The sequence below is a fragment of the Elephantulus edwardii genome, unplaced genomic scaffold (genome assembly GCF_000299155.1).
Source record: "Elephantulus edwardii isolate Elephantulus edwardi_28Jun2011 unplaced genomic scaffold, EleEdw1.0 scaffold00241, whole genome shotgun sequence".
Taxonomy (NCBI): Eukaryota; Metazoa; Chordata; class Mammalia; order Macroscelidea; family Macroscelididae; genus Elephantulus; species Elephantulus edwardii.
In genome coordinates this window covers 3605831-3616906 of record NW_006399991.1, presented here as the reverse complement: position 1 = coordinate 3616906, position 11076 = coordinate 3605831, and the positions used below count along the sequence as shown (strand labels likewise).

The window sequence follows — 11076 nt, the reverse complement described above, 5'->3', positions numbered from 1 at the left end:
TTGCAGCATGTGCAACATTGGTAGTGGTGTCTGAGACGTGGTGGAATTCTATTATTATAACCAGTTTAGAACTGCACAAGGTAAGTACCACCATCAGAACATAGCTGTAGGGTTTTATGGACCATTCCTATGTCTACCTTTAGGAAACAGATGTTTTTCCTATGTCATATTTTATTGCTTTAATCAGACTGAATAAAAAGGACAACATGCACAACCCCCAACTAAAATCCTTTTGTAGCCTAGACAGTGAAATGGTACAACAGAAGACTTTAAAACTGCAGCTCTTTTTGGATTCCCCAAAGTGTATCTGCACTCTTCTTCAAACGGGCGTCTTCCTCAGGAGTCAGTGTCACCTTCACAACATCTGAGATTCATTCCATTCTGCCCCAAGATGCAAGGAACACTAAGGAAGACATCATCTTTAATTCCATAAAGACCCTTAATCATGGTAGAAATTGGATGTACCCGCCTAAGATTCTTCATTATACTTTCTGCCAGATCTGCCACAGACAGTCCAATGGCCCAGGAGGTATAGCCTTTCAGTTTGATCACCTCATAGGCACTGTCAACCACCTGCTTGTGAACCTCTTTCCACTGTTCCTTATCTGAATCAGTACCTAATTCAGGATGCAGATTTTTCAGAGAGACACCAGCCACATTCACTCCACTCCATACAGGCACACTAGAGTCTCCATGCTCTCCAAAGACCCAGCCAGGACAGCTCAATGCGTGAACTCCCAGCCTCTCCCCCATTAGGTAATGGAACCTCTCTGAATCCAGATTGCATCCACTGCCAATAACACGGTTTTTGGGAAAGCCACTGATCTTCCAAGCCACATAGATAAGGATATCCATGGGATTAGAAACAACAAGAAGCTTGCAGTTTGGGCTGTACTTTACAACATTAGGAATGATGAATTTAAAGATGTTCACATTACGCTGGACCAAATTGAGACGGCTTTCCCCCTCCTGCTGACATGCTCCCGCTGTGATAATAACGAGCTTGGAATTTGCAGTTACGTTGTAGTCTTTGCCAGACACAATTTTTGGTGTTCTGAGGAAAAGGCTGCCATGTTGGAGATCCTTCATCTCTCCCTTTAATTTGTCTTCCATGACATCAACAAGTGCAAGTTCATCTGCCAAGTCCTTCATTAAAATACTGATGGCACAGGCCATGCCAACAGCACCAACCCCAACAACCGTAATCTTATTCTGGGGGGGTCTGTTCTTCCTTAAGAAGATTCTGAATCAGCTGATCCTTGAGAGTAGCCATACTGGATTTGGATGAGGAAGGTACCAGGAATGCACGTCGGGCGGGCTTCAGTGGCGCGAGGCGGCGAAATCCTGACTCTGCAGCTGCAGCTCCGGGACTCCTGAAAAATTTATTTTATATCTCTCCAGGTTGTGCTAATGGCTGACTTGACTCACCTGTGCTCACTAGGTGGGAATGAGACTGGGGAGTCTATGCTTCAGCAATTCAGCTTAAATCTTCCAGTGGACATTCTGGTAAACAATTTGTTGATGTTGTTGAAATGTGTCATCAAGTCGCTTGAGACTGATAGCGACCCTATCTATGCACAACAGCTCTGAACCTGGCCCTATCCTGAGCCAATCTCATCACCTCCAACAGACCAAATCCCTCTTCTCCAGTCACTGAGTCAATCCAGCTCATCCTGGGCCTTCCTCTTCTTCACTGTCCCGTAACATTTCCCAGCACAACGTTCTTCTCCAAGGACTGGTTCCTTCTGGTCACATGCCCAAAGTATGTGAGATGGAACTTCAAAATACTTACCTCCGGGGAGCAGCTTGGTTTCATCCTCTCTAGGACAAACCTGTTTTTCATTCTTGTCAGTCCACAGTATTGTTCAACACTCTTCTCCAGTACCACAACTCAAAGGTATGCATTTGTCTTCTGTTGTCTTCAATCATTGTCCAGCTCTCTAATCTCTATACAAACATTGTTGCTCTTTAGTATTCTAAAGAGGTTCCTGACAGCAGACTTTCCCAACATAATTCGTCTGTTGATTTCCTAACTGCTGGTGCCGAGAGTGTTAATTGTTGGAACCAAGCAAATTGATGTTGTTAACAATCTCAGTATCTTGTCTACCATGAAGCTGTCAATTGGCCCAGTTGTGAGAATCTTTGTTTTCTTGGTGTTGAATTTCACTCCATATTGAAGACTACCTTCTGTAGGATACGCCTCATATACTCCTCAGTTTCAGCAAGCAAGGTTGTGTCATCTGCATAACATAAGGTTGTTGATGAGTCTTCCTCCCATCTTGATGCCACATTCCACTTCATAAAGTCCAGCCTCCTGAATGATCTGTTCTGCATATAGACTGAAAAGGTATGGAGCTTGAATGCATCCTTGACTCACACCTTTCTGATTTTGAACCATGCAGTGTTTTCCTGCTCTGTTTTGACTACTGCTTCCTGGTCCAAGTCTAGGTTTCGCATGAACACGATTAACTGTTCTGGGATTCCCATTAGTATAGTAAAATATTAGATCCTTCCTTGGTAAGATTTATAAAAACCCAGCATATGTACCGAGGCCAAGTGACACTTTCTATAGGAAATTACATAGGCCTGACATACACATGATTTTAATAAAGGGATAGTGGCTGGAGTTTTAAGAAAGAACAAACAGGATGGTTAAGAAGAATAGTAGTTGAAGAGCTAGGTGTTGGACTTACGAGTCGCAGGCGACTCATAGCGACCCTATGAAGGAGAGTCCTCGACTCTTGGGTGCCTTTCATCCTCTCCAGTTTCATAGGGTTTCCGGAGGCAAGCTATTATGGAAGTGGATGCCACTCCTCCTTCCAATCTCTCTCTCTCTATTTTTTTTGTTTGTTTGTTTCCATCATTCAACTTTTTCATCCATCGTCTTCTACCTTCTCCCAATTTCTTCCTCTCCATTCCTGTTATTTTATTTTTCTTTCCACCAGCACAATTTGTTAAATTTGTATACTTGTTTAGGGTCTTGTGGGAGAAATGTGTTAACACCAACTCTAAGAAACATGATTAATTCTGAAAAATTTTCTGTTTATAGGAAAAGGACAAAAATGGAAAGCTACAGCCCATTTTGGGGGGCGCAGAGGATATCACCCCAATAGGGACCCAGGAGCTGGAAAAGGACCAACTGTGTCTGGCCTTCGCCTACAGACGGAGTGAGCTAGTACAGGGAAGTGATGTGTCTGTGGGTACTGGAGGTGGCAAGGGTGGATGATAAGAAGGGCAGGTGGTCGATGAACTAGTAGTAGGACCATTTTCTTCTTGTGACATTAAGTATTTACTATTATCCACTGCCAATTGCTGAGGTCTTATTTTTTCTCTATATCTATGTACAATCTAATTTGCTATTCCCAAGATGTTCATTTTTAGTCCCAAATAGGGGTTGCCCAACTTTGCATTATGGAGTGTTGAACTTTAAGAGTAGATATAAGGAAGAAAGAAAAGTGAAGAAAAAAGAGAAATAAAAGGAACAGAGAAAATAGTAAAGAGGGATAAAGGAAAATAAATTAGAAAGAAAAAGTATGGAAAGGATTTTTGTTAAAGAGAAAGAGGAGATTTTTGCAGTGATGTGGCCTCCCCTGTGTCGGGATTGTTATCTCCTGTCTTAGGAATGATGAGTATTTAAAACCTGGTTGTTATGTTGTTGTTATGTGTCATTGAGTCACTTGTGACTCATAATGCTTCTATGTATAACAGCTCTGAACCTGGTTTTTTATTAATTATTTTATTATTATTGTTATTATTATTCATTTTAATGAAAATTTACAGAGACTTTAGATTTCCATTCATTCATTGTTGCACTTTTCCCCCTGTCCATCCCTCCCCTCCAGTTCAATCTTCTCTTTGAAAAGTAAAAGACTATACAATCCCTCCCCCTAAGTCCACTCCACTATGCAGCCTTCGTTCTGGACTCCTGTCATGACAGTAATACCTAATCATATATCCCTTTTAAACAGTTCTCTCTCTCTCATCTGTTTCAATGCAATATACATAATTTATCCCATCTTTCTCAGTCTCCCCCCAACCCCAAAGTCAGTCCTGTTCAACAACAGTGGCACTATACAGAATTTGTCCTTCCCTGTTCTTTTTTTAAAATTAATGTTAATGAAAGTTTACAGAGACTTTGGATTTACATTCATTCATTGTTGCACTTTTCTCCCTGACCACCCCTCCTCCCCAATTCGCACTTCTCTTTGAAAAGTAAAAGAAAAATTCTTTCATTGTTATACAATCCTTCTCCCCAAGTCCACTAAGTAAAATTTTTATTTTATACTGGTTTACTTAGAAAATTTCTATGCATTTTTTACATACTGGATCTTTCCCATTTCCTTTACCCACCCTTTTCTCCACCCATCAGATTATGCAATCCCATAATAACCCCCCACCTCCACCCATCCTCACCGCTGTGTTCCCTCCCTCCCCCCTTAGAGACCCATTTATGTTTTTCTACTTATCTATTTCTACAATAATGATTTCATACAGTATTTGTCCTTATGGGACAGAGTTATTTCACTTAGCATAATGCTCTCCAGTCCTTCTCAAGTTAGGCAGTACTTGTCAAAATCATTGCTTCTAAATGCTGTGCAGTATCCCATTGTGTGAATGTACCATACATTCTCAATCCATCCGATTGTGGTTGGACATTTGGGCCATTTCCATGTTCTTGTGATGGTGAATAATCTTGTTATGAACATTAGTGTGAAAATTTCCATTGTGCCTCAGTTATAATTTTCTCATGATATATTTCAAGCAGTAGAATAGCTGGGTCATACTGAATTTTTATGTTTAGCTTTTCAAACTGCCTTCCAGCAACTTCCACCAACAATGTATAAGAATTCCTATCTTGCTACATCCTCTCCAGCATTTCTTACTTGTTGTCTTGTTAAACTTTGCCACTGCTACTGGGGTGAGATGATATCTCATTGTGGTTTTGACTTATATCTCTCTCTTGCCAATTATTTTGAGCATTTCTGCATGTATCTGTTGTCTTCCTCTGTGAAGTCTTTCAATGCTTTTCCCTCCCCCCATTTTGTAATTGGTTTATCAGTCTTTTTCATCTGGAGGTCCTGTAGGATTCTGTAAATGTTTGATATGAGATCCTTGTCTGAAATAGTATTGCCAAATGCTTTTTCTCAGTCGGTAGGTTTTCATGTCTCTCTGTTGGAAAAAGTTATTGTGGGTTTTTTTTTTATTTTATTGTAATTTATTTACAAAAATGAAAATACATTGTTTTTCACACCAGATCATTCCCATTTCCCTCACTCCCCCATCAAATTGTATAACCTCATGATTAATCCTCCTCCTGCACATCCTCATCCATCTGCTTTCAGCCCCCCACCCCACCTTGGATCCTCATACTTATTCTGCAGTAATGGTTTTATACAGTATTTGTCCTTGTGGGACTGACTTCATTCACTCAGCATAATGCTCTCCAGTCCCTCTCAAGTTAGGTAATAATTTTGTACTAATTTACATACAAATTTCATATACATTGTTTTTCACACTGGACATTTCCGCTTTCCTTTACCAATCTCTCTCTCCACTCATCAAGTTGTGCTACCTCCCCCACCCCTCCTCGGATCCTCCTACATGCTCTACAATAATGGTCCTATACAGTATCTGCCTTTATGAGACTGAATTAGTTCACTTAGCTTAATACTCACATGTTAGGTAGTAATTTACAAAATAATTGCTCCTGCGTGCTGCATAATATTCCATTGTATCGTACCATAATTTCTCAATCCATTCCATTGTGTTTGGGAATTTGGGTTGTTTTTATGTTCTTGATGTGGTGAATGATAGATACTGTTATGAACATTGGTGTACAAGAATCCTACAGGGCCTCCAGAAGAAAAATACTGATAATCCAATTGAAAAATGGGCAAAAGACATAGACTTTTCACAGAGGAGGACATTCAGATGGCCAACAGACACATGAAGAAATGCTCCAAATCACTGGCAATAAGAGAGATGCAAATCAAAACCAAAATGAGATACCATCTTACACCAGGAGTAGTTAGCAGGATATCAAGAAATAAATGTTGGAGAGGATGTGGTGAGATAAGCATTCTTATGCATTGTTGGTGGGATTGTAAAATGGTACAGCCACTCTGAAAGGTAGTTTGGTGTTTCCTCAAAAAGTTGAACATAGAAATTCCATATAACCGAGCTATTCCATTGCTAGGAATATACCCTGAGAAAATGAGGGCTGAAGCACAAACAGAGACTTGTACACCAAAATTCATAGCATCATTATTCACCATGGAAAAAGTTTTTGATGTGCACAGGACTTTAGATGGTCTTATTCATTAATTTCATTCTCTCCAGTTTTTACATTTCTGGCTGTATTTGGCAGCCCCTTTATACCATAGTCTAGGCCATCTAAGCTTGATCTCAGTTTGTCTCTGATGAACTTAATGGTTTTGGGCTTTACTCTCAGGTTTCTGATCCTCCTTGAGTTGATTTTTTTGTCTGTAATATGAGATGTATATTGTATTTCAGCTTTCTGCAAGTTGAAGCCCAGCTTTGCCAGCAGCATTTGTTGAAAAGTTGTCCGTTTCTGCATTTGATAGGCTTTATTTCCTTGTTGAATATCAGTTGACCAAAGACATATGGATCCATTTCTGTGAACTGTGCTCTATCTTGAACCAACCTCATTGGTTGATCTGACACACCTATCTCCATTACTCCAGTTCTTAAGTCAATACATCTCATGTCTTTTGCTGTCCCTCCATCTTTCGAAGCATGATGTCCTTCTCCAAAGACTAGTCCCTCCTTGTAATATGCCCAAAGTATTTCATAAGGAGCTACAAAGTCCTTGCCTCCAGTTACTTTTCACCTTCTCCAGGATGAATCTCCTTTTTCTTTTAGCAGTCCATGGTATATATTCAATATTATTCTTCAGCACCACAGCTGAAAGGCATTATTATCTTATTAGTCATTGTCCAACTTTCTGAATCATAGCAAGCAATTGCAAGGACGATGGCCTGGAGTAGAAGCACCTTAGTGTCTAGACTGACATTGTTGCTCTTCAGTACTCTGGAGAGCTCCCTGATAGCAGGTTTTTCCCAATGCAATTTGTCTTTTGATTCCTGGCTGCTGATGCCAAGAGCATTGATTGTGGAGCCAAGCAAGCAAAAGCTGTTAACAGTCTCAATATCTTCACCATCTATCATGGTACTGCCAATCTGCCCAGTGGTAAAAGTCTTTGTTTTCTTGACATTGAGTTTCAGTCCATATTGAAGGCTGCAGTCCTTGATCTTCTGCAGCAAATGCCTCAGATCCTCTTTGGTTCAGCAAGCAAGGTTGTGTCATCTGCATAATGCAAGTTGTTGATCAGTCTTCCTCCAATCCTGATGTTACAATCCTCCTCATAGAACTAGGCTGATCTGGTCTACATACACATTGAAAAGGTATGGAGATAGAATGCATCTCTGGCATACACTTTTCTTATTTTGAACCATACAGTGTTACCTTGCTCTGTTCTGACACCTGCCTTCTGGTCCAAGTATAGGGTTTGCATAAGCACAATCAAGTGTTCTGGGATTCCCATTCTTCTAAGAGTTAGCCACAGTTTGTTGTGATGCACACAGCCAAATGCTTTCGCATATAAATTGAAATACAGACATTTCTCTGGTACTCTCTGCTTTCAGCCGAGATCCATTGAACATTGGCTATAATATCCCTAGTGCCATGGTCTCTTCTAAACCCAACCTGCACATCTGGAAGTTCTCTGTGCATGTGTTGTTCTAGTAATTTTTTAATTATAATGAAATGTACAAAGAGCTAGAGTCAGAAAATAAAAAAGGCTGAACTAATTCAATATTTTTTTAAGCTGAAGGCACTGAAGAACAAATCCAAGCTACAATATTAAAGGATGCTTTTGACAGAATATTACACGATCCAGGATGCATTAAAAGAAGATGGAAGGAGTATACAGAGTCACTATACCAAAAAGAATTGGCTGACATAAAATAATTTAATAGAAAGATGTATGATCAAGAGCCTAAAGAAAATTCAAGCATCTCTGAAGGAATTGGAAATAAACCAGGCCTCAGGTGTTGATGGGATATCAATTGACATATTTCAACAAACAAATGCTGTCCTGAATGCACTCACCAAGTTGTGCCAGGAAATCTAGAGGAAACAACATAGTCAATGGACTGGAAGAGATCCATATTTGTTCCCATTCCAAAGAAAGTTGAGCCAACAGAGTGTAGAAATTATTGAACAATATAATGAATATCATATGCAAGCAAGATCCTGCTGAAAATTATAAAAAAAAATGAAATGACTGGAACAGCACATCAACAGAAAACTACCAAATGTGCAGGCTAGGCTTAGAAGATAATATAATCATTCAAAACTTGTTTAGTCATCCATGTATTGAAATTCTGTCTTGGAGAAAGGATAACAGTGCCATCATGAGTAGGCCACATTACACTGGTTCTTATTTATACTGACTTGAATTCAAATTGTCAACAACTTCATTTTCCTTTCATCCACAATCAACACCAATGATAATCAAGAAATCAAAACATATATTGTGTTGGAAAAAAAAAATCTCTGTCAAGGACTTTTCCAAAGTCCTAAAGATGTAGGATATTAGTTTCATGACCAAGGTGGGCCTGATGTAAGTTGTGGTGTTTCCACTTGTTTCTTATGCATCAGAAAGTTGGACAATGAGTAAAAGATATGAAAAAAGAAATATGTGTCTTTGAATTGTGTTGTTGGAGAAGAATACTGAATATCCCATGGACTGCCAAAAGAACATCTTGGAGGAAGTGCAACCAAGGTGCTCCTTAAAGGCAAGGATGGTGAAATTCCATCTCACATACTTTGGGCATGTTATCAAGAGAGGCCTCTCCTTGGGAAAAAAATTTCATGCTGGAAAAAATAGAGGGTCATATAAAGGGAAGAAGACCCAAAACAACATGGATTGACACATTGACTGTAACACTGGCTTGAGAATGTGAGAAATTGTGAAAGCAAAGTTAGAATAGGACAGGGCAAAGTTAATATCTGTCATTCATAGGGTCACTATGAGTCATCATAACCTGTTGACACATAACAACAATAACAGCAACAACAATGTACAAAATGCTGCCCAGAACTGTTCCATACTGACAGTCACTGCCATATTTGAACCCATTGTTACAGCCATTGTGTCATTCTATGTCAATGAGATTATATGTATTATACATCTATACCAGTAGGTCATTATAAAGACAGAGGAGGAAAAAAAGACCAAGGTGGATGTCAGAAAAAATTCCAATTATTGCACTATATCACCAAAAAGTCAAAGCAAAATGAAGAAATCAGATATTAAGAAATTGATCAGAAGATTCCAGAGGGCAGCGTGGGGAGACAAAATGTTACAATGAAATGTGCAAGGAGCTGGAGTTAGAAAATCAAAAGGGCCAAACTCGCTCAGCATTTCTTAAGCTGAAGGAACTGAAGAACAAATTCAAATCTCGAGTTGCAATACTTAATACTCTGCTTTGGGCAGAGTGTTAAATGATCCGAGAAGCATTAAAAGAAGATGGAAGGAGTATACAGAGTCACTGTACCAGAACAAATTGGCTGACACAGAAGAATTTCATGAAACAATGTATGAGCAAGAGCCTGTGGTGATAAAGAAAGAAGTTCAAGGTGCTCTAAAAGAATGGGCAAAAAATAAGGCCCCAGGAATTGATGGCATACCGGTTGATACATTTCAACAAACAGACTGCCCTGGATGTGCTCACGAAGTTGTGCCAAGAAATCTGGAAGACAATCACCTCGCCCATTCCAAAGAAAGATGATCCAACAGAGTTTGGAAATTATGGAACAATATCATTGATATCATATGCAAGCAAGATTCTACTGAAGATTATCCAAAAATGACTGGAACAGCACATCAACAGAGAACTGCCTAAAGTGCAGGCTGGATTTAGAAGAGGCTGTAGCACTAGGGATATTACAGCTAATGTCAGATAGATCTTGGCTGGAAGCAGAGTGTACCAGAGGAATGTCCGTGTTTCATTGACTATGCAAAGGCATTTGACTGTATGGATCACGATAAATTGTGGCTGACTCTGAGAAGAATGGGAAACCCACAACATACATCTATCTCTCTACTTACCTGCAGTTTGATGCCACCCGCTGCTCCACAGGAGAAAGATGGGCATTCTCCTCCTGTGTGATTACTGCCTCTGAAAGGCCACTGAAGGCTCAGTTATGGGTTGATTCTAACTCTATGGTAAACAACCCCAACCCCAACAACCCCCCCCCCCAACACACACACACACGCACGTCTCCCGCTGGTTGTAGTACATTATGTGCTGGACTGTTGACCTCAAGAGCAGTGGTTCTAATCCACCAGTTAATGCATGTGGAAAATATTAGGCCATTTCCTTCCATAAAGATTTACAGCCTTAGAAACCTAGAAACCTGATGAAAGGTCCCATGGGTCAGAATCAACTTAGTGGCAGTGTTTTGTTTCCAACTTTTCTCTCTCTCTCTCTCTCTCTCTCTCTCTCTCTCTCTCACACACACACACACACACACACACACACACTCTCTCTCTCTCTCTCTCTCTCTCACACACACACACACACACACACACACACACACACACACACACACACACTTGAATGCGTGGTTAAGAAGAGGAGGAGCACCACAGATGATCAACATTTAGGAACTTCACACACAAATCTTTTCTGGTCCAACAGGAAATGGAGCTTCCTGCTGTGCCATTTTTTGTTTCCTTGGATTACTGTGACAAATAACCACAAACTGGGTAGTTTAAAACAAATTAGATTCTATTTCCTCACAGTTCTCAGACTAGAAGTGAGAAATCAGGGGGCCAGCAGAGCTGATTCTTTTTAGAAGCTCTGAGGAGAATCTTTTCTAAGTTTCTCTCCTAGTTTCTAGTGCTTACTGCCATTCCTGGCATTCCTTGGCTTGTAGATTTGTCATCCCATCTCTGCCTCCACTCTTCTGTCTGTGTGTATGTGTCTCCTATATTCCTCTTCTTATAATGATGTCATACTGAGAAAAGTGGAAGGTCAGAGAAGAAAA

At 40.0% G+C, this 11076-nt stretch overlaps 1 pseudogene; it reads right to left on the bottom strand.

Moving 5' to 3' along the window:
• Nucleotides 1-269: 269 nt before the first annotated feature.
• Nucleotides 270-1279, bottom strand: LOC102873735 (annotated as a pseudogene).
• Nucleotides 1280-11076: the final 9797 nt, after the last annotated feature.